Source organism: Staurois parvus, unplaced genomic scaffold (genome assembly GCF_062004578.1).
Source record: "Staurois parvus isolate SC_StPar_1 unplaced genomic scaffold, SC_StPar_1.0 ptg000682l, whole genome shotgun sequence".
NCBI classification, from domain to species: domain Eukaryota; kingdom Metazoa; phylum Chordata; class Amphibia; order Anura; family Ranidae; genus Staurois; species Staurois parvus.
Window position 1 is genome coordinate 12,782,381 of NW_028318478.1, and position 25,182 is coordinate 12,807,562.

Below are 25,182 nucleotides of genomic sequence, written 5' to 3' on the forward strand. Positions count from 1 at the left end.
GGATTTCCATGGCCAAGCAGCTGCATCCAAGCCTTACATCACCAAGTGCAATGCAAAGCGTCTGATGCAGTGGTATAAAACGCTGGTCTCTAGAGCAGTAGCGACGTGTTCTCTGGAGTGACAAATCGTGCTTCTTTGTCTGGCAATCCAATGGATGTAATAAAGGCAAAAGAAAATCGTGCACTGCCAAATAATGAAAATAATAATAGATGAGCTGCTGCAAACACGTGTTATGTGTGTAAACATAAAAAACAGACTAAAACAAATGAAAGCGTCGTGCTACTAGTATAAATCAATACATATAAATATACAAACAAAAACATGACTGATAGTCCCAAAAGATAATAAAACATAAAAATAAATGCAATTCTTCAAAAAAATCTGAATAAGTGAAAAATCTTCGTGCTGGTGATTGCACCCAAAATCCCAGTGCTGTCAATCTTCAATACATGTGAAACAAGGGTGAACACAGATTTCCAGGTGGACCCTCACCTTTTCACATGGACCTGTATGTGGATACAGGTTAAACAAAGCATCTCCCCTATTAGTGGGGGTAACACATAACTTGCTTCTCTGGGCACTTTTCCCCATATGAATCACCACCGGACCTTCACAAATGGCACCCGATTCCAGTACAGCCAACTCTGTGGATAAAGCTTGACAACCACAAAGTAGACCATAGTACAGTAGGCTTCTTTAAAAGGCATATATTTATTAAAGCATATGAACTCACATGATAATAGTGTTAAAAACGCATGAAACAGTGGTCAGAATCAAACAATGGAGAGCAAGACCCTGCCTGTCGAAACAATGTAGGAGCACTGACATCACCTTACGGTATCTACACCACGTGACTTTATCAGAGGTAGCTCAATCCAATGGATGTGTCTATGTTTGGTGGTTGCCAGGAGAAAGGTACTTGCCTGACTGGTGTGGGGTTGTTTTTCAGGGGTTGGGCTTGGCCCCTTAGTTCCAGTGAAGGGAACTCTTATGGCGTCAGCATACCAAGACATTTTGAACAATTTCATGCTCCCAACTTTGTGGGAACAGTTTGGGGATGGCCCTCTCCTGCTCCAACATGACTGCACACCAGTGCAAAAAGCAAGGTCCATAAAGACATGGATGAGTGATTTTAGGGTGGAGGAACTTGACTGGCCTACACAGAGTCCTGACCTCAACCAAATAGAACACCTTGATAGATCCCAGGAAGAATGGTCAAACATTCCCATAGACACACTCCTAAACCTTGTGGACAGCCTTCCCAGAAGAGTTGAAGCTGTTATAGATGCAAAGGGCGGGCCAACTCACTATTGAACCCTACGGACTAAGACAGGGATGCCATTAAAGTTCATGTACGTGTAAAGGCAGGCATCCCAATACTTTTGGCTACATATATATATATATATACTGTATATATATATAATTTATGTATTTATTTTAATATATAACATAGCTTATTAAGATATTGTTTTGTAATTTTGATCCTAAAGGTATATCTTAAGAACATTTTTCCAGTCGGAAAACCTTTTTCAAAGTTATTTATACAGATGGATGTATCATCAGCTGTGAGTTAATCCTTCACTTACCAGAGGCCTCAGTTTGAAGATTCAGTGAGACGAATAGTGCCTCAAAACAGGTAACTCCGGTGTGCTGTCTCAATAGCTAACCCATAGTTCTCTGGAAATCATTTGCCTTGTATTAATGATCAAAACATCAAAGCTACATCAATGATTTGTTGTTTTCAAACTCAGGGCTGTCATCCTACTCCTTGTTTCACAAAACAATAGAACAATGTACCATCCAGTGAAATCTGAAAAGTCAGAACAATCCTGCATGTATGTTTCAAAGAAAAAAAAACAGCAATACAAGCTCTATACTTTTGTTCTGACAGGTTAATTTTACCTGAAATATAGATCACTCCAGAACAAGGGTAACATGGCAATTTGTATTTCTATTTTTTTTGATACATTATTCTTAAATGCAGTCCTAAATCCTATTTATGGTATAAAGCTTTTCAAAACTGGTCGAATCTTACACCTCACCTCCTTAGAACTCCAGCGGTAATAGCCAGCTAGTTCAGGCATATGCTCACATCCGTACTCTGCGTAAATTCGACGAAGATTTTTAATTTGAAACCATGATTCCTTATTAGTAAAACTGTCATAAAATGTTCTTTCTACCATAAAACTGAAAGTCTAATGCTTAGAAATGAATTTAATAACGCTTCTCACTTGTGTTGCTGGGATGTTCTGCTCTGAATAAATCAATTTTTGCTGGGTTTTCAAACATGCTCACATTCAATAGAAAGTAAATGTCTGTGTTTATTCAGATTAGAGCCCATATAACTATACGCATAAAATGTACTTAGTATTAAACTTTTCCTTTCAGTTCATTGGCTTTTGCAGTGTAATTTTCACTGAGCATACATTTTCTGTTATTTATTCAATTGCTCTAGGCTAATAATGTCAGTACCTTTTTTAACATACAAAAAAGAAGAGAAAAATGTGGGCATTAGTGCAAATATTTTCAAATGTGCACAAAAAGGTACAATTCTATTGACAAATCCAGTCATCTCTTTTCAGGGTCCATGTAAATGACACATCCTAGATTAGGTGCCACTGGTTAGGCTCAAAAAATCACAGGCTTTCTACTTTGCTGTCATGGTAGACAGATACCTTTGGTCATCCTTTTTTGCTTGTAGAGTCAGTGGAGCATCTACATTCCATGGATGCGTCACAGATTGTGATAGCTCTTCAAATAATAAGATATAAATATAGCAGCTTACCTTAGGGCAAAATATGAAGATAAATGTAACCCTACTGATTCAGAAGATATCCTTAAAAATGAAGCCAAATCCTTCATTCCTGTAATCCACTGTGATGTTGTCTCCTATCTCTTTTTTGGCTGTATTTGTCTTAGGGCTTGTTTACACTTGTTTCAAAATGTGGCATTGGACACGCTTTTTTAAAGCATTCTGAATGCCAATCAAAGCCCCTGTCTCTAAATAAAATGGTTAGCTTATAGTCCTGTTTATACATTGCTTTTGCTTTGCTTTACTTTGCTTCATTTCACAAATTATAACTCATGTCACTTTATTAGTGCTTCAAAGCATCTCCAAAGCCTCCATAGAAGCCTATGACAATGCTCGCTTGAAGCACCTGCAGCTTTTGAGAGCCTTTTATTCAGATTTAGCTTTGCTTGGTTTTGGAGGTATTGCAGACATGAGATATCCCAGGATGCACTGGGAGACCAACAAGAGAACCTTTCCATCCAGATGTAAAGCTAATAGATACACTGATGGACATTTTAGTTCAAAATATTTGTACTATTGAGGAAAAAAAAATATTGGAAATAAATGCAATATTTATATATATTATATAAAATGCTATTCTGTTTCCATCTTCACTGAATAACAGGTTATGCTTTCAGAATCAATGCTTTCAGAATGTAACATATATTTCTAGCTCATGCACTATATAGGTAAAGGTTTGTGGACTCTTGACCATAATGCCTAGATGAGCTTTTTTGACATCCCATTTCAAATCATAGTCATATTGCCACTAATCCTCCCCCACCCAGTTTGTGGCTATAACAGCCTCCATTCTTCTGGGAAAGCTTTCCATGAGATTTTAGATTTTAAAATCTGTCACAAAGAGTGCAATCAAGCAACTGATTATCAGATTGCATAAATAATCAGGGGCATGCATGACTAAAGGGATGCCAGGAATGTGTTCTTTTATATACTGATCAGGAAAAGCAATGCAGTGACTGATGCCAGCCCTAAATATCACAGCCACACATGAGAAAGAGCAAAAATAATTGAAGGCAAAGAAAGCTAACAGCTGAGAAAGAAAGTCATTGGCAGTACGGGTAAAAAGGAAAGAGAATTGATGATGAAGTCATTCAGGCAGGAAATAAAGACAGGCTCGATATAGCTGCTGTAGTTTCAAAGGGGTCTATTGTGGAGGTGAAAGTTTGTTGGGAATTGAGTAATCAGTTTCAACACAGGAGAGAGCTTGCTACAAGTGTGGGAAAAATCGGTATGGCTGGAGTTCACCTTTAATCTTTAGACCACCTAAAATTTAGCCAAACATACCTATGCTAGTGAAAATAGCTACAGTATGTGTTTTTGTGTCTTATAATATTCTTGGTCTTTAAGCTTGCAAAATGTAGTTTCAGGTAGAAATAATGTCAACCATATTCCTTATTGAAATTATACATTAGCAGTACATCCAGTCATGGCTATGAGTATTTTTTCAATTGTGACTTAAACTATAATTAGAGGGAACAAAAGACAGCAAAGTTATCTTGTGGCATGTACTTAGAGGTCACTTTGAAAAAGTGAATATCCTTTTATGAGCCCTGCTACGTTCTTTAATTGCAGACTTTCTTCCTTTTTCTTAGCTTGTCTGTAGTAATAAGCTTACTTAAAAGTAGAAATATCACAGGCCACTGCTTTCATTTACATAACTTTAGATTTAATTAGCTTTGCACTTTTTGACTCTTGTGACTCATAAGTTCAATTCTATTCCCTAATTCGTACTACCTTTGTGTATGCTAGGAATTAGATATTCCACTTTCATAAAAGAATTTTTGCATTTCAGGCTTTAAGTGGTTTAGCTTCACATATACTTGTTGCTTATAGACTTTCGTCTTAAATGAAATATATGGATTACAAGTAATATTTATTTTTACATTTTATTTGTGTGCATTTTTTTGCTTTACCATTTATGGATTCTGAAAATGTACCATAAAAATAGTTGTATTCTGTTTGCTATCAGGCACAAAAATCAACTCTAATATAAAAAGAGTAACTCCACTTTTGTGGAAAAATATAGTGTGAAGTACAAGTAAAACTTTAGACATCCCTTGCAATAAAAACTCAAAAAATACGTATATGTTATAAATAGAGATGAGCGAATCGAAGTAGCCGAAGTGGAATTCGAGTCGAATATCGGAAAAATTTCGATTTCGCCGAATCCGAAAAATAGCCTACTTCGGACGCGCGAATCGAAATTTTTCCGAAAATGGCGGCGGACATGTGCGGCGACGGAGCGGGGATGTCTGGGAAGGCGCGCAGACAAGGCGCGCTGACCCATAATGCATTCCTCAATGACATGTGATCGCATCAGCCAATCAGCAGCCAGCCAGCCAGCACTGTGTAATGGTCGAGCTATAAATAGCGGCCATTTTGGAATTCTTCATTTGCCTGCAGTCATTGAACAGAGGCAGACCGCTCTGTATTAGGGACAGAGTTAGGGCCACAGAAACGATACTTGGGGACAGAGAAACGTTACTTAGGGACAGAGAACCATTACTCAGGGACACAGAATTGTTAATGAGGGCCACAGAATCGTTACTTAGGGACAAAGAAACGCTAGTTAGGGCCACAGAATTCTTACTCAGGGACAGACAGAATTGTTACTGAGTGCCAGAGAATTGTTACTTAGGGCCACAGAAACGTTATTAGGGCCACAGAATTGTTACTCAGGGACAGACAGAATTGTTACTGAGTGACAGAGAATTGTTACTTAGGGCCACAGAAACTTTAGTTAGGGCCACAGAATTGTTACTCAGGGACAGACACAGAATTGTTACTGAGGGCCACAGAACTGTTACTTAGGGCCACAGAAACGTTATTAGGGCCACAGAATTGTTACTCAGGGACAGACAGAATTGTTACTGAGTGACAGAGAATTGTTACTTAGGGCCACAGAAACTTTAGTTAGGGCCACAGAATTGTTACTCAGGGACAGACACAGAATTGTTACTGAGGGCCACAGAACTGTTACTTAGGGCCACAGAAACTTTAGTTAGGGCCACAGAATTGTTACTCAGGGACAGACACAGAATTGTTACTGAGGGCCACAGAACTGTTATTTAGGGCCACAGAATTGTTACTCGCACAGACACAGAATTGTTACTCAGGGACACAGAATTGTTACTGAGGGCCACAGAACCGTTACTTAGGGCCACAGAATTGTTACTCGCACAGACACAGAATTGTTACACAGGGACACAGAATTGTTACTGAGGGCCACAGAACCGTTACTTAGGGCCACAGAATTGTTACTCAGGGACACAGAATTGTTACTGAGGGCCACAGAACTGTTACTTAGGGCCACAGAATTGTTACTCGCACAGACACAGAATTGTTACTCAGGGACACAGAACTGTTACTGAGGGCCACAGAACTGTTACTTAGGGCCACATAATTGTTACTCGCACAGACACAGAATTGTTACACAGGGACACAGAATTGTTACTGAGGGCCACAGAACCGTTACTTAGGGCCACAGAATTGTTACTGAGGGCCACAGAACTGTTACTTAGGGCCACAGAATTGTTACTCGCACAGACACAGAATTGTTACTCAGGGACACAGAACTGTTACTGAGGGCCACAGAACTGTTACTTAGGGCCACAGAATTGTTACTCGCACAGACACAGAATTGTTACTCAGGGACACAGAACTGTTACTGAGGGCCACAGAACAGTTACTTAGGGCCACAGAATTGTTACTCGCACAGACACAGAATTGTTACACAGGGACACAGAATTGTTACTGAGGGCCACAGAACCGTTACTTAGGGCCACAGAATTGTTACTCAGGGACACAGAATTGTTACTGAGGGCCACAGAACTGTTACTTAGGGCCACAGAATTGTTACTCGCACAGACACAGAATTGTTACTCAGGGACACAGAACTGTTACTGAGGGCCACAGAACTGTTACTTAGGGCCACAGAATTGTTACTTGCACAGACACAGAATTGTTACACAGGGACACAGAATTGTTACTGAGGGCCACAGAACCGTTACTTAGGGCCACAGAATTGTTACTGAGGGCCACAGAACTGTTACTTAGGGCCACAGAATTGTTACTCGCACAGACACAGAATTGTTACTCAGGGACACAGAACTGTTACTGAGGGCCACAGAACTGTTACTTAGGGCCACAGAATTGTTACTCACACAGACACAGAATTGTTACTCAGGGACACAGAATTGTTACTGAGGGCCACAGAACTGTTACTTAGGGCCACAGAATTGTTACTCGCACAGACACAGAATTGTTACACAGGGACACAGAATTGTTACTGAGGGCCACAGAACCGTTACTTAGGGCCACAGAATTTTTACTCAGGGACACAGAATTGTTACTGAGGGCCACAGAACTGTTACTTAGGGCCACAGAATTGTTACTCAGGGCCACAAAATTGTTACTGAGGGCCACAGAACTGTTACTTAGGGCCACAGAATTGTTACTCGCACAGACACAGAATTGTTACTCAGGGACACAGAACTGTTACTGAGGGCCACAGAACTGTTACTTAGGGCCACAGAATTGTTACTCGCACAGACACAGAATTGTTACTCAGGGACACAGAACTGTTACTGAGGGCCACAGAACTGTTACTTAGGGCCACAGAATTGTTACTCGCACAGACACAGAATTGTTACACAGGGACACAGAATTGTTACTGAGGGCCACAGAACCGTTACTTAGGGCCACAGAATTGTTACTCAGGGACACAGAACTGTTACTGGGGGCCACAGAACTGTTACTTAGGGCCACAGAATTGTTACTCGCACAGACACAGAATTGTTAATCAGGGACACAGAATTGTTACTGAGGGCCACAGAACCGTTACTTAGGGCCACAGAATTGTTACTCGCACAGACACAGAAATGTTACACAGGGACACAGAATTGTTACTGAGGGCCACAGAACCGTTACTTAGGGCCACAGAATTGTTACTCAGGGACACAGAATTGTTACTGAGGGCCACAGAACTGTTACTTAGGGCCACAGAATTGTTACTCGCACAGACACAGAATTGTTACTCAGGGACACAGAATTGTTACTGAGGGCCATAGAACCGTTACTTAGGGCCACAGAATTGTTACTCGCACAGACACAGAATTGTTACACAGGGACACAGAATTGTTACTGAGGGCCACAGAACCGTTACTTAGGGCCACAGAATTGTTACTCAGGGACACAGAATTGTTACTGAGGGCCACAGAACTGTTACTTAGGGCCACAGAATTGTTACTCGCACAGACACAGAATTGTTACTCAGGGACACAGAATTGTTACTGAGGGCCACAGAATCGTTACTTAGGGCCACAGAATTGTTACTCGCACAGACACAGAAATGTTACACAGGGACACAGAATTGTTACTGAGGGCCACACAACCGTTACTTAGGGCCACAGAATTGTTACTCAGGGACACAGAATTGTTACTGAGGGCCACAGAACTGTTACTTAGGGCCACAGAATTGTTACTCGCACAGACACAGAATTGTTACTCAGGGACACAGAACTGTTACTGAGGGCCACAGAACTGTTACTTAGGGCCACAGAATTGTTACTCGCACAGACACAGAATTGTTACTCAGGGACACAGAATTGTTACTGAGGGCCACAGAACCGTTACTTAGGGCCACAGAATTGTTACTCGCACAGACACAGAATTGTTACACAGGGACACAGAATTGTTACTGAGGGCCACAGAACCGTTACTTAGGGCCACAGAATTGTTACTCAGGGACACAGAATTGTTACTGAGGGCCACAGAACTGTTACTTAGGGCCACAGAATTGTTACTCGCACAGACACAGAATTGTTACTCAGGGAAACAGAACTGTTACTGAGGGCCACAGAACTGTTACTTAGGGCCACAGAATTGTTACTCGCACAGACACAGAATTGTTACACAGGGACACAGAATTGTTACTGAGGGCCACAGAACCGTTACTTAGGGCCACGTAAACGTTAATCAGGGACAGACACAGAATTGTTACTGAGGTACACAGAATTTTTACTGAGGGCCACAGAACCGTTACTTAGGGCCACAGAAACGTTAATCAGGGACACAGAATTGTTACTGAGGGCCACAGAACCGTTACTGAGGGCCACAGAACCGTTACTTAGGGCCACATAAACGTTAATCAGGGGGACACAGAATTGTTACTGAGGGCCACAGAAACGTTACTTAGGGCCACATAATTGTTACTCAGGGACAGACACAGAATTGTTACTGAGGGACACAGAATTGTTACTGAGGGCCACAGAACCGTTACTTAGGGCCACAGAATTGTTACTCAGGGACAGACACAGAATTGTTACTCAGGGACACAGAATTGTTACTCAGGGACACAGAATCGTTGAATTAAAGAGTATGTCAGACAACATGCAGAGGAGTGGCAGAGGAGGCAATGTTTTAGGAGCAAGCAGACGTGGCAGCAGAGGAAGGGGTCGAGGCAGCACTATTCGCAGCCAGAGGCCAGTGCTCCCGGTGTCATCCAGCGGTCGTGTCTCCACCGACAACCCTGCCGTCATCGATTGGTTGGCTCGGTCGTCTTCCTCTTCCCAGGTCACCTCTGACACCTACAGCCAACGGTTGGTGGGTACAACAGACACAACCGTTAGTTGGCATGGCCCGGGACCAAGCCCACTGAAATCACGTGTCCTCTACCTGCCCCTGTCCTTTGGTGTTCCCTCACCAAGCGAAGTATCGCATGCTGTGGGCTCAGCCCCACTGTACAGTGAGGAAGAGCTAACAGAGGGCGGTCAGGAACGGGGGGAGACATCCGCCTTTTCAGCAGCCAGGCGAAGAAGTAGTGGCGAGGAGAGTGGCCCGGTAGCCGGTCTAGAGACAGGTCTGTCTCCTGACCCAGACGCAGCCGAGGGGGCTAGTAGTGAGGCGGAGACCCTACTTGATGATGAGGAGGTTGTTTGCACTTGGCAGCCTCGTCGTCATCAGGCAATTTCTTCCGCATCATCAGGAGAAGAGGGTGGCAGCTTGGCAGTGAGCGAAACAGTCGGTGGGTTGCCCAGGAGACAGCAGCAGGGTCGCAGCAGTGTCAGTGGAAGCAGTGTCAGTGGAGCCAAACGGCCATGGAGTAGAGCACCAGCTCCACTGCAGCCTACCACCACGGCCAGTAGTGGTGCCGGTGTGCACGGAGGAAGCAGCAGTCAGCCAGTGAGGAGTATCGGGGGCAAAGTTTCCTACTCGGCGGTGTGGCAATTTTTCGTCAAGCCGCCCGAGGAAGTAAACGTAGCCGTTTGTCGACTATGTGGCCAGAAAGTCAAGCGTGGCCAGGGGGCCCATGTTGGGACTACAGCGTTGCGGCAGCATATGCAGCGTCGCCATTCGGTGGCCTGGGAAAACCGTGATAAAGATACGGCGGTTCTGCCCGCCCCAGCCCCCGCTCCATCACCCGCTCCGTTACTTGCTCCGTCACCCGACGTCAATCGCCCTCCATCAGCCAGTCAAGGCTCCAACACCTCTGCTGAGGGGAGTTGTCGCTCGTTGGCATCTTCCGCTCGTTCAGATGCTCCTTCTCCTGCTACTCCTCTTCACGGATTCCGTCAGCAGTCTTTCTTGGAATCCGTTTCCAAGAGACAACAGTTTGCGAGCACGCACCCGACGGTGCAAAAGCTGAACGTCCTCCTGTCCAAGTTGCTGGTGCTGCAGTCCCTCCCTTTCCAAGTGGTGGACTCAGCACCTTTCAGAGAAATGATGGCTTGTGCCGCGCCGCGGTGGAGAGTGCCAAGCCGTCATTTCTTCACCAAAAAGGCAGTGCCAGCCCTTCATTCACATGTAGAAGACATGGTGGGCCAGTCTTTGAGCATGTCGGTCTCTGCCAAAGTGCACGGCAGCGCCGACGTGTGGAGCTGTAACTACGGTCAGGGACAGTACATGTCATTTACGGCCCACTGGGTGAACGTGGTGCCGTCACAGCCGCACCAGCAACTTGGACAGGTCACGCCGCTTTTGCCTCCACGTTTGCACGTCCTTGGTCCACAAAAGATGTCCGCCTCTACCACCTCTTCTTCCGCCGTGTCCTCAGCCGCCACCCCCGTGCCAAGTCCCATTACCCGACCGGCATATCACATGTGCAGGGCGCAACGGTGTCACGCTGTTCTGCACCTGGTATGCCTTGGCGAACGTAGTCACACAGGGGAGGAACTTCTGAGTGTAATGAACAGAGAAATCGACAGATGGCTGTCTCCGCGCAAACTGAAAATCGGAACCATGTTGACCGACAACGGAAAGAACATGGTGTCTGCTCTGCGTCACGGAAGGTTGTGCCATGCGCCATGCATGGCTCACGTGTTCAATCTGGTTGTCAAGCGGTTCCTAAAATCCACCATCCCACTGCAAGACATCCTTAAAATGTCACGTAAACTTTGCATGCATTTCAGCCATTCCTACACCGCAAAGCACACCCTCCTTGAGCTGCAGCGGCAGAACGGAATTCCACATCATCGCCTGATCTGCGACGTTGCAACAAGGTGGAATTCAACCCTACACATGTTAGACCGCCTTTACGAGCAGCGAAAGGCCATCACCGATTTCCTGATGTTACAAGCGGATAAAGGTACTCCCCTGTGTAACTTCGATGTCAGCCATTGGCAGCTCATGCGTGACACCTGCCGCTTGCTCAAGCCCTTTGAGGAGGCCACGCTATTCGTCAGTCGGCAGGACTATGGGATGAACGACGTCATTCCTCTGTTGCACGTCCTTGAACAAATGCTGTTAACAATGGCTGGTCAGGGTGCGGTAGACGTGGCGCACAGATCTCAACGCCACATGACCCCTGTGGGGGCAGGACAGGAAGAAGAGGAGGAGGTAGAGGAGGACATTTGTGCTCAGGAATTATTGAGTGAAATGGGTGGTTTTTCCACTCAGCGGACAGGAGTGGAGGAGCAGGAGCATCTGGTAGAGGAGGAGGAGGAGACAGAGGACCCATACGCACCGTGGCAGTATGCTGTGGAGATGGAGGCAGGGAGTCCCTCGCATTCCTTGGCACAAATGGCCCATAGCATGCTCGGTTGCTTGCATAGCGACAGCCGAATAATAACCATCAGACAGAGGGATGACTTTTGGCTGTCCACCTTGTTGGACCCTCGCTACCGTTCAAAAATGGTGGCCTTTTTCACACCTGCTGAGAGGGAGGCCAAAATAACGTACTATAAAAACCACCTATGTAGTCAGTTGGTCTCTGCCTTTGTGCGCCAACGTCCATCCTCAGACACTGTGGGCCCTGTGCGCTCGCGTTCCGCTGCCATGGCAGCAGGGGAGGGGTGGGGTGGTAGGAGCAGTGGCAGCTCCACCAGCAGCGGCTGCCTCAGTCTGCAGTCGATGATGAGTAGCTTTCTTCACCAGCGCAGTGAGGAAACTACTAACCAGCCGCAGCAGCAGCAGCAGCATCAGGTGGACCTGGAGCAGGACCTCAAACAACAGGCTTGGACTACTTGGACAGCACCCTGCCAACCGAGGTAGACAATCCCCTTGACTACTGGGCAACGAAACTTGACCTTTGGCCCCAACTAGCTGAATTTGCCCTTGAAAGGCTGTCATGCCCGGCCAGTAGCGTGGCATCGGAGCGCGTGTTTAGTACGGCAGGAGGTATTGTAACTCCGCGGAGGACACGACTGTCCACCCAAAGTGTGGAGAGACTCACGTTTGTGAAAATGAATCAGGCGTGGATTAGTCTGGATTTCAAACCACCAGTTCCTGACACAACTGACTAAATCCGCCATGAATCATGACTCAAACATGTGCCACTTTCAGGTCTCCTCACACACTGCTGGTGTGTTCCATTTTTTGTCATAGGGTGCTGGCAGATTACGGGCCTCCCATAGCTGCTGCCAGGCCCCTAATCTGCCATAGGCCCCTATATACCGCCTCCTCATGCTGCTGCCAGGTCCAGAGTCTCTCATGGGTCCCTGTACGGCCTCCCATTGCTGCTGTCTCCATCGCCACACTCTGCCATGTGCCACTTTCAGGTCTCCTCACACTGCTGGTGTGTAGAATTATTTGACATAGGGTGCTGGCAGATTACGGGCCTCCTATAGCTGCTGCCAGGCCCCTAATCTGCCATAGGCCCCTATATACCGCCTCCTCATGCTGCTGCCAGGTCCAGAGTCTCTCATGGGTCCCTGTACGGCCTCCCATTGCTGCTGTCTCCATCGCCACACTCTGCCATGTGCCACTTTCAGGTGTCCTCACACTGCTGGTGTGTAGAATTTTTTGACATAGGGTGCTGGCAGATTACGGGCCTCCTATAGCTGCTGCCAGGCCCCTAATCTGCCATGGGCCCCTATATACCGCCTCCTCATGCTGCTGCCAGGTCCAGAGTCTCTCATGGGTCCCTGTACGGCCTCCCATTGCTGCTGTCTCCATCGCCACACTCTGCCATGTGCCACTTTCAGGTCTCCTCACACTGCTGGTGTGTAGAATTTTTTGACATAGGGTGCTGGCAGATTACGGGCCTCCTATAGCTGCTGCCAGGCCCCTAATCTGCCATGGGCCCCTATATACCGCCTCCTCATGCTGCTGCCAGGTCCAGAGTCTCTCATGGGTCCCTGTACGGCCTCCCATTGCTGCTGTCTCCATCGCCACACTCTGCCATGTGCCACTTTCAGGTCTCCTCACACTGCTGGTGTGTAGAATTTTTTGACATAGGGTGCTGGCAGATTACGGGCCTCCCATAGCTGCTGCCAGGCCCCTAATCTGCCATGGGCCCCTATATACCGCCTCCTCATGCTGCTGCCAAGTCCAGAGTCTCTCATGGGTCCCTATACGGCCTCCCATTGCTGCTGTCTCCATCGCCACACTCTGCCATGTGCCACTTTCAGGTCTCCTCACACACTGCTGGTGTGTTGAATTTTTTGACATAGGGTGCTGGCAGATTACGGGCCTCCTATAGCTGCTGCCAGGCCCCTAATCTGCCATGGGCCCCTATATACCGCCTCCTCATGCTGCTGCCAGGTCCAGAGTCTCTCATGGGTCCCTGTACGGCCTCCCATTGCTGCTGTCTCCATCGCCACACTCTGCCATGTGCCACTTTCAGGTCTCCTCACACTGCTGGTGTGTAGAATTTTTTGACATAGGGTGCTGGCAGATTACGGGCCTCCTATAGCTGCTGCCAGGCCCCTAATCTGCCATAGGCCCCTATATACCGCCTCCTCATGCTGCTGCCAGGTCCAGAGTCTCTCATGGGTCCCTGTACGGCCTCCCATTGCTGCTGTCTCCATCGCCACACTCTGCCATGTGCCACTTTCAGGTCTCCTCACACTGCTGGTGTGTAGAATTTTTTGACATAGGGTGCTGGCAGATTACGGGCCTCCTATAGCTGCTGCCAGGCCCCTAATCTGCCATGGGCCCCTATATACCGCCTCCTCATGCTGCTGCCAGGTCCAGAGTCTCTCATGGGTCCCTGTACGGCCTCCCATTGCTGCTGTCTCCATCGCCACACTCTGCCATGTGCCACTTTCAGGTCTCCTCACACACTGCTGGTGTGTTGAATTTTTTGACATAGGGTGCTGGCAGATTACGGGCCTCCTATAGCTGCTGCCAGGCCCTTAATCTGCCATGGGCCCCTATATACCGCCTCCTCATGCTGCTGCCAGGTCCAGAGTCTCTCATGGGTCCCTGTACGGCCTCCCATTGCTGCTGTCTCCATCGCCACACTCTGCCATGTGCCACTTTCAGGTCTCCTCACACTGCTGGTGTGTTGAATTTTTTGACATAGGGTGCTGGCAGATTACGGGCCTCCTATAGCTGCTGCCAGGCCCCTAATCTGCCATGGGCCCCTATATACCGCCTCCTCATGCTGCTGCCAAGTCCAGAGTCTCTCATGGGTCCCTATACGGCTTCCCATTGCTGCTGTCTCCATCGCCACACTCTGCCATGTGCCACTTTCAGGTCTCCTCACACTGCTGGTGTGTTGAATTTTTTGACATAGGGTGCTGGCAGATTACGGGCCTCCTATAGCTGCTGCCAGGCCCCTAATCTGCCATGGGCCCCTATATACCGCCTCCTCATGCTGCTGCCAGGTCCAGAGTCTCTCATGGGTCCCTGTACGGCCTCCCATTGCTGCTGTCTCCATCGCCACACTCTGCCATGTGCCACTTTCAGGTCTCCTCACACTGCTGGTGTGTTGAATTTTTTGACATAGGGTGCTGGCAGATTACGGGCCTCCTATAGCTGCTGCCAGGCCCCTAATCTGCCATGGGCCCCTATATACCGCCTCCTCATGCTGCTGCCAGGTCCAGAGTCTCTCATGGGTCCCTGTACGGCCTCCCATTGCTGCTGTCTCCATCGCCACACTCTGCCATGTGCCACTTTCAGGTCTCCTCACACTGCTGGTGTGTAGAATTTTTTGACATAGGGTGCTGGCAGATTACGGGCCTCCTATAGCTGCTGCCAGGCCCCTAATCTGCCATAGGCCCCTATATACCGCCTCCTCATGCTGCTGCCAGGTCCAGAGTCTCTCATGAGTCCCTTTACGGCCTCCCATTGCTGCTGTCTCCATCGCCACACTCTGCCATGTGCCACTTTCAGGTCTCCTCACACTGCTGGTGTGTAGAATTTTTTGACATAGGGTGCTGGCAGATTACGGGCCTCCTATAGCTGCTGCCAGGCCCCTAATCTGCCATAGGCCCCTATATACCGCCTCCTCATGCTGCTGCCAGGTCCAGAGTCTCTCATGGGTCCCTGTACGGCCTCCCATTGCTGCTGTCTCCATCGCCACACTCTGCCATGTGCCACTTTCAGGTCTCCTCACACTGCTGGTGTGTAGAATTTTTTGACATAGGGTGCTGGCAGATTACGGTCCTCCTATAGCTGCTGCCAGGCCCCTAATCTGCCATGGGCCCCTATATACCGCCTCCTCATGCTGCTGCCAGGTCCAGAGTCTCTCATGGGTCCCTGTACGGCCTCCCATTGCTGCTGTCTCCATCGCCACACTCTGCCATGTGCCACTTTCAGGTCTCCTCACACTGCTGGTGTGTAGAATTTTTTGACATAGGGTGCTGGCAGATTACGGGCCTCCCATAGCTGCTGCCAGGCCCCTAATCTGCCATGGGCCCCTATATACCGCCTCCTCATGCTGCTGCCAAGTCCAGAGTCTCTCATGGGTCCCAATACGGTCTCCCATTGCTGCTGTCTCCATCGCCACACTCTGCCATGTGCCACTTTCAGGTCTCCTCACACACTGCTGGTGTGTTGAATTTTTTGACATAGGGTGATGGCAGATTACGGGCCTCCTTTAGCTGCTGCCAGGCCCCTAATCTGCCATGGGCCCCTATATACCGCCTCCTCATGCTGCTGCCAAGTCCAGAGTCTCTCATGGGTCCCTATACGGCCTCCCATTGCTGCTGTCTCCATCGCCACACTCTGCCATGTGCCACTTTCAGGTCTCCTCACACACTGCTGGTGTGTTGAATTTTTTGACATAGGGTGCTGGCAGATTACGGGCCTCCTATAGCTGCTGCCAGGCCCCTAATCTGCCATGGGCCCCTATATACCGCCTCCTCATGCTGCTGCCAGGTCCAGAGTCTCTCATGGGTCCCTGTACGGCCTCCCATTGCTGCTGTCTCCATCGCCACACTCTGCCATGTGCCACTTTCAGGTCTCCTCACACTGCTGGTGTGTAGAATTTTTTGACATAGGGTGCTGGCAGATTACGGGCCTCCTATAGCTGCTGCCAGGCCCCTAATCTGCCATAGGCCCCTATATACCGCCTCCTCATGCTGCTGCCAGGTCCAGAGTCTCTCATGGGTCCCTGTACGGCCTCCCATTGCTGCTGTCTCCATCGCCACACTCTGCCATGTGCCACTTTCAGGTCTCCTCACACTGCTGGTGTGTAGAATTTTTTGACATAGGGTGCTGGCAGATTACGGGCCTCCTATAGCTGCTGCCAGGCCCCTAATCTGCCATAGGCCCCTATATACCGCCTCCTCATGCTGCTGCCAGGTCCAGAGTCTCTCATGGGTCCCTGTACGGCCTCCCATTGCTGCTGTCTCCATCGCCACACTCTGCCATGTGCCACTTTCAGGTCTCCTCACACTGCTGGTGTGTAGAATTTTTTGACATAGGGTGCTGGCAGATTACGGTCCTCCTATAGCTGCTGCCAGGCCCCTAATCTGCCATGGGCCCCTATATACCGCCTCCTCATGCTGCTGCCAGGTCCAGAGTCTCTCATGGGTCCCTGTACGGCCTCCCATTGCTGCTGTCTCCATCGCCACACTCTGCCATGTGCCACTTTCAGGTCTCCTCACACTGCTGGTGTGTAGAATTTTTTGACATAGGGTGCTGGCAGATTACGGGCCTCCCATAGCTGCTGCCAGGCCCCTAATCTGCCATGGGCCCCTATATACCGCCTCCTCATGCTGCTGCCAAGTCCAGAGTCTCTCATGGGTCCCAATACGGTCTCCCATTGCTGCTGTCTCCATCGCCACACTCTGCCATGTGCCACTTTCAGGTCTCCTCACACACTGCTGGTGTGTTGAATTTTTTGACATAGGGTGATGGCAGATTACGGGCCTCCTTTAGCTGCTGCCAGGCCCCTAATCTGCCATGGGCCCCTATATACCGCCTCCTCATGCTGCTGCCAAGTCCAGAGTCTCTCATGGGTCCCTATACGGCCTCCCATTGCTGCTGTCTCCATCGCCACACTCTGCCATGTGCCACTTTCAGGTCTCCTCACACACTGCTGGTGTGTTGAATTTTTTGACATAGGGTGCTGGCAGATTACGGGCCTCCTATAGCTGCTGCCAGGCCCCTAATCTGCCATGGGCCCCTATATACCGCCTCCTCATGCTGCTGCCAGGTCCAGAGTCTCTCATGGGTCCCTGTACGGCCTCCCATTGCTGCTGTCTCCATCGCCACACTCTGCCATGTGCCACTTTCAGGTCTCCTCACACTGCTGGTGTGTAGAATTTTTTGACATAGGGTGCTGGCAGATTACGGGCCTCCTATAGCTGCTGCCAGGCCCCTAATCTGCCATAGGCCCCTATATACCGCCTCCTCATGCTGCTGCCAGGTCCAGAGTCTCTCATGGGTCCCTGTACGGCCTCACATTGCTGCTGTCTCCATCGCCACACTCTGCCATGTGCCACTTTCAGGTCTCCTCACACTGCTGGTGTGTAGAATTTTTTGACATAGGGTGCTGGCAGATTACGGGCCTCCTATAGCTGCTGCCAAGCCCCTAATCTGCCATGGGCCCCTATATACCGCCTCCTCATGCTGCTGCCAGGTCCAGAGTCTCTCATGGGTCCCTGTACGGCCTCCCATTGCTGCTGTCTCCATCGCCACACTCTGCCATGTGCCACTTTCAGGTCTCCTCACACACTGCTGGTGTGTTGAATTTTTTGACATAGGGTGCTGGCAGATTACGGGCCTCCTATAGCTGCTGCCATGCCCTTAATCTGCCATGGGCCCCTATATACCGCCTCCTCATGCTGCTGCCAGGTCCAGAGTCTCTCATGGGTCCCTGTACGGCCTCCCATTGCTGCTGTCTCCATCGCCACACTCTGCCATGTGCCACTTTTAGGTCTCCTCACACTGCTGGTGTGTTGAATTTTTTGACATAGGGTGCTGGCAGATTACGGGCCTCCTATAGCTGCTGCCAGGCCCCTAATCTGCCATGGGCCCCTATATACCGCCTCCTCATGCTGCTGCCAAGTCCAGAGTCTCTCATGGGTCCCTATACGGCTTCCCATTGCTGCTGTCTCCATCGCCACACTCTGCCATGTGCCACTTTCAGGTCTCCTCACACTGCTGGTGTGTTGAATTTTTTGACATAGGGTGCTGGCAGATTACGGGCCTCCTATAGCTGCTGCCAGGCCCCTAATCTGCCATGGGCCCCTATATACCGCCTCCTCATGCTGCTGCCAGGTCCAGAGTCTCTCATGGGTCCCTGTACGGCCTCCCATTGCTGCTGTCTCCATCGCCACACTCTGCCATGTGCCACTTTCAGGTCTCCTCACACTGCTGGTGTGTTGAATTTTTTGACATAGGGTGCTGGCAGATTACGGGCCTCCTATAGCTGCTGCCAGGCCCCTAATCTGCCATGGGCCCCTATATACCGCCTCCTCATGCTGCTGCCAAGTCCAGAGTCTCTCATGGGTCCCTATACGGCCTCCCATTGCTGCTGTCTCCATCGCCACACTCTGCCATGTGCCACTTTCAGGTCTCCTCACACTGCTGGTGTGTTGAATTTTTTGACATAGGGTGCTGGCAGATTACGGGCCTCCTATAGCTGCTGCCAGGCCCCTAAGCTGCCATGGGCCCCTATATACCGCCTCCTCATGCTGCTGCCAGGTCCAGAGTCTCTCATGGGTCCCTATACGGCCTCCCATTGCTGCTGTCTCCATCGCCACACTCTGCCATGTGCCACTTTCAGGTCTCCTCACACTGCTGGTGTGTTGAATTTTTTGACATAGGGTGCTGGCAGATTACGGGCCTCCTATAGCTGCTGCCAGGCCCCTAATCTGCCATGGGCCCCTATATACCGCCTCCTCATGCTGCTGCCAGGTCCAGAGTCTCTCATGGGTCCCTGTACGGCCTCCCATTGCTGCTGTCTCCATCGCCACACTCTGCCATGTGCCACTTTCAGGTCTCCTCACACTGCTGGTGTGTAGAATTTTTTGACATAGGGTGCTGGCAGATTACGGGCCTCCTATAGCTGCTGCCAGGCCCCTAATCTGCCATAGGCCCCTATATACCGCCTCCTCATGCTGCTGCCAGGTCCAGAGTCTCTCATGGGTCCCTGTACGGCCTCCCATTGCTGCTGTCTCCATCGCCACACTCTGCCATGTGCCACTTTCAGGTCTCCTCACACTGCTGGTGTGTAGAATTTTTTGACATAGGGTGCTGGCAGATTACGGGCCTCCTATAGCTGCTGCCAGGCCCCTAATCTGCCATGGGCCCCTATATACCGCCTCCTCATGCTGCTGCCAAGTCCAGAGTCTCTCATGGGTCCCTATACGGCCTCCCATTGCTGCTGTCTCCATCGCCACACTCTGCCATGTGCCACTTTCAGGTCTCCTCACACTGCTGGTGTGTTGAATTTTTTGACATAGGGTGCTGGCAGATTACGGGCCTCCTATAGCTGCTGCCAGGCCCCTAATCTGCCATGGGCCCCTATATACCGCCTCCTCATGCTGCTGCCAGGTCCAGAGTCTCTCATGGGTCCCTGTACGGCCTCCCATTGCTGCTGTCTCCATCGCCACACTCTGCCATGTGCCACTTTCAGGTCTCCTCACACTGCTGGTGTGTAGAATTTTTTGACATAGGGTGCTGGCAGATTACGGGCCTCCCATAGCTGCTGCCAGGCCCCTAATCTGCCATGGGCCCCTATATACCGCCTCCTCATGCTGCTGCCAGGTCCAGAGTCTCTCATGGGTCCCTGTACGGCCTCCCATTGCTGCTGTCTCCATCGCCACACTCTGCCATGTGCCACTTTCAGGTCTCCTCACACTGCTGGTGTGTAGAATTTTTTGACATAGGGTGCTGGCAGATTACAGGCCTCCTATAGCTGCTGCCAGGCCCCTAATCTGCCATAGGCCCCTATATACCGCCTCCTCATGCTGCTGCCAGGTCCAGAGTCTCTCATGGGTCCCTGTACGGCCTCCCATTGCTGCTGTCTCCATCGCCACACTCTGCCATGTGCCACTTTCAGGTCTCCTCACACTGCTGGTGTGTAGAATTTTTTGACATAGGGTGCTGGCAGATTACGGGCCTCCTATAGCTGTTGCCAGGCCCCTAATCTGCCATAGGCCCCTATATACCGCCTCCTCATGCTGCGGCCAGGTCCAGAGTCTCTCATGGGTCCCTGTACGGCCTCCCATTGCTGCTGTCTCCATCGCCACACTCTGCCATGTGCCACTTTCAGGTCTCCTCACACTGCTGGTGTGTAGAATTTTTTGACATAGGGTGCTGGCAGATTACGGGCCTCCTATAGCTGCTGCCAGGCCCCTAATCTGCCATGGGCCCCTATATACCGCCTCCTCATGCTGCTGCCAGGTCCAGAGTCTCTCATGGGTCCCTGTACGGTCTCCCATTGCTGCTGTCTCCATCGCCACACTCTGCCATGTGCCACTTTCAGGTCTCCTCACACTGCTGGTGTGTAGAATTTTTTGACATAGGGTGCTGGCAGATTACGGGCCTCCTATAGCTGCTGCCAGGCCCCTAATCTGCCATGGGCCCCTATATACCGCCTCCTCATGCTGCTGCCAAGTCCAGAGTCTCTCATGGGTTCCTATACGGCCTCCCATTGCTGCTGTCTCCATCGCCACACTCTGCCATGTGCCACTTTCAGGTCTCCTCACACTGCTGGTGTGTTGAATTTTTTGACATAGGGTGCTGGCAGATTACGGGCCTCCTATAGCTTCTGCCAGGCCCCTAATCTGCCATGGGCCCCTATATACCGCCTCCTCATGCTGCTGCCAGGTCCAGAGTCTCTCATGGGTCCCTGTACGGCCTCCCATTGCTGCTGTCTCCATCGCCACACTCTGCCATGTGCCACTTTCAGGTCTCCTCACACTGCTGGTGTGTAGAATTTTTTGACATAGGGTGCTGGCAGATTACGGGCCTCCTATAGCTGCTGCCAGGCCCCTAATCTGCCCTATATACCGCCTCCTCATGCTGCTGCCAGGTCCAGAGTCTCTCATGGGTCCCTGTACGGCCTCCCATTGCTGCTGTCTCCATCGCCACACTCTGCCATGTGCCACTTTCAGGTCTCCTCACACTGCTGGTGTGTAGAATTTTTTGACATAGGGTGCTGGCAGATTACGGGCCTCCTATAGCTGCTGCCAGGCCCCTAATCTGCCATAGGCCCCTATATACCGCCTCCTCATGCTGCTGCCAGGTCCAGAGTCTCTCATGGATCCCTGTACGGCCTCCCATTGCTGCTGTCTCCATCGCCACACTCTGCCATGTGCCACTTTCAGGTCTCCTCACACACTGCTGGTGTGTAGAATTTTTTGACATAGGGTGCTGGCAGATTACGGGCCTCCCATTGCTGCTGCCAGGCCCCTAATCTGCCATGGGCCCCTATATACCGCCTCCTCATGCTGCTGCCAGGTCCAGAGTCTCTCATGGGTCCCTGTACGGCCTCCCATTGCTGCTGTCTCCATCGCCACACTCTGCCATGTGCCACTTTCAGGTCTCCTCACACACTGCTGGTGTGTAGAATTTTTTGACATAGGGTGCTGGCAGATTACGGGCCTCCTATAGCTGCTGCCAGGCCCCTAATCTGCCATAGGCCCCTATATACCGCCTCCTCATGCTGCTGCCAGGTCCAGAGTCTCTCATGGGTCCCTGTACGGCCTCCCATTGCTGCTGTCTCCATCGCCACACTCTGCCATGTGCCACTTTCAGGTCTCCTCACACTGCTGGTGTGTAGAATTTTTTGACATAGGGTGCTGGCAGATTACGGGCCTCCTATAGCTGCTGCCAGGCCCCTAATCTGCCATGGGCCCCTATATACCGCCTCCTCATGCTGCTGCCAAGTCCAGAGTCTCTCATGGGTCCCTATACGGCCTCCCATTGCTGCTGTCTCCATCGCCACACTCTGCCATGTGCCACTTTCAGGTCTCCTCACACTGCTGGTGTGTTGAATTTTTTGACATAGGGTGCTGGCAGATTACGGGCCTCCTATAGCTGCTGCCAGGCCCCTAATCTGCCATGGGCCCCTATATACCGCCTCCTCATGCTGCTGCCAGGTCCAGAGTCTCTCATGGGTCCCTGTACGGCCTCCCATTGCTGCTGTCTCCATCGCCACACTCTGCCATGTGCCACTTTCAGGTCTCCTCACACTGCTGGTGTGTAGAATTTTTTGACATAGGGTGCTGGCAGATTACGGGCCTCCTATAGCTGCTGCCAGGCCCCTAATCTGCCATAGGCCCCTATATACCGCCTCCTCATGCTGCTGCCAGGTCCAGAGTCTCTCATGGGTCCCTGTACGGCCTCCCATTGCTGCTGTCTCCATCGCCACACTCTGCCATGTGCCACTTTCAGGTCTCCTCACACTGCTGGTGTGTAGAATTTTTTGACATAGGGTGCTGGCAGATTACGGGCCTCCTATAGCTGCTGCCAGGCCCCTAATCTGCCATAGGCCCCTATATACCGCCTCCTCATGCTGCTGCCAGGTCCAGAGTCTCTCATGGGTCCCTGTACGGCCTCCCATTGCTGCTGTCTCCATCGCCACACTCTGCCATGTGCCACTTTCAGGTCTCCTCACACTGCTGGTGTGTTGAATTTTTTGACATAGGGTGCTGGCAGATTACGGGCCTCCTATAGCTGCTGCCAGGCCCCTAATCTGCCATGGGCCCCTATATACCGCCTCCTCATGCTGCTGCCAGGTCCAGAGTCTCTCATGGGTCCCTGTACGGCCTCCCATTGCTGCTGTCTCCATCGCCACACTCTGCCATGTGCCACTTTCAGGTCTCCTCACACACTGCTGGTGTGTTGAATTTTTTGACATAGGGTGCTGGCAGATTACGGGCCTCCTATAGCTGCTGCCAGGCCCCTAATCTGCCATGGGCCCCTATATACCGCCTCGTCATGCTGCTGCCAGGTCCTGAGTCTCTCATGGGTCCCTGTACGGCCTCCCATTGCTGCTGTCTCCATCGCCACACTCTGCCATGTGCCACTTTCAGGTCTCCTCACACTGCTGGTGTGTTGAATTTTTTGACATAGGGTGCTGGCAGATTACGGGCCTCCTATAGCTGCTGCCAGGCCCCTAATCTGCCATGGGCCCCTATATACCGCCTCCTCATGCTGCTGCCAAGTCCAGAGTCTCTCATGGGTCCCTATACGGCCTCCCATTGCTGCTGTCTCCATCGCCACACTCTGCCATGTGCCACTTTCAGGTCTCCTCACACACTGCTGGTGTGTTGAATTTTTTGACATAGGGTGCTGGCAGATTACGGGCCTCCTATAGCTGCTGCCAGGCCCCTAATCTGCCATGGGCCCCTATATACCACCTCCTCATGCTGCTGCCAAGTCCAGAGTCTCTCATGGGTCCCTGTACGGCCTCCCATTGCTGCTGCCAGGAGGCAGCAGGGTCGCAGCAGTGTCAGTGGAGGCAAACGGCCACGGAGTAGAGCACCAGCTCCACTGCAGCCTACCACCACGGCCAGTAGTGGTGCCGGTGTGCACGGAGGAAGTAGCAGTCAGCCAGTGAGGAGTAGCGGAGGCAAAGTTTCCTACTCTGCGGTGTGGCAATTTTTCGTCAAGCCGCCCGAGGAAGTAAACGTAGCCGTATGTCGACTATGTGGCCAGAAAGTCAAGCGTGGCCAGTAGGCCCATGTTGGGACTACAGCGTTGCGTCAGCATATGCAGCGTCGCCATTCCGTGGCCTGGGAAAACCGTGATAAAGATACGGCGGTTCTGCCTGCCCCAGCCCAGGGTTCCATTTTGTCATAGGGTGCTGGCAGATTACAGGCCTCCCATAGGTGCCGCCAGGCCCCAAATCGGCCATGGGCCCCCGTACCGCCTGGTCACGCTGCTGCTGAGCCCACAGTGTGACCTGGGTCCCTGTACGGCCTCCCATTGTTTCCACTCTGCCATGTGCCACTTTGAAATCTCCTCACACTCCTGCGGTTGTCCATTTTGTCATAGGTTGCTGGCAGATTACAGGCCTTCCATAGGTGCCACCAGGCCCCAAATCGGCCATGGGCCCCCGTACCGCCTGGTCACGCTGCTGCTGAGCCCACAGTGTGACCTGGGTCCCTGTACCGCCTCCCATTGCTCCCACTCTGCCATGTGCCACTTTGAGGTCTCCTCACACTGCTGGTGTGTTCAATTTTTTGACATAGGGTGCTGGCTGATTACGGGCCTCCCATTGCTGCTGCCAGGCACGTAATCTGCCATGGGCCCCCGTACCGACTCCTCATGCTGTGACGTTGCAACAAGGTGGAATTCAACACTACATATGTTAGACCGCCTTTACGAACAGCGAAAGGCCATCACAGATTTCCTGATGTTAAAAGCGGATAAAGGTACTCCCTGTGTAACTTAGATGTCAGCCATTGTCAGCTCATGCGTGACACCTGCGCTTGCTCAGGCCCTTTGAGGAGGCCACGCTATTCGTGAGTCGGCAGGACTATGGGATGAACGAGGTCAAATCGGCCATGGGCCCCCGTACCGCCTGTTCACGCTGATGCTGGTCCCACAGTGTGACCTGGGTCCCTGTACCGCCTCCCATTGCTCCCACTCTGCCATGTGCCACTTTGAGGTCTCCTCACACTCCTGCGGTTTTCCATTTTGTCATAGGTTGCTGGCAGGTTACAGGCCTCCCATAGGTGCTGCCAGGCCCCAAATCTGCCATGGGCCCCCGTACCGCCTGGTCACGCTGCTGCTGGGCCCAC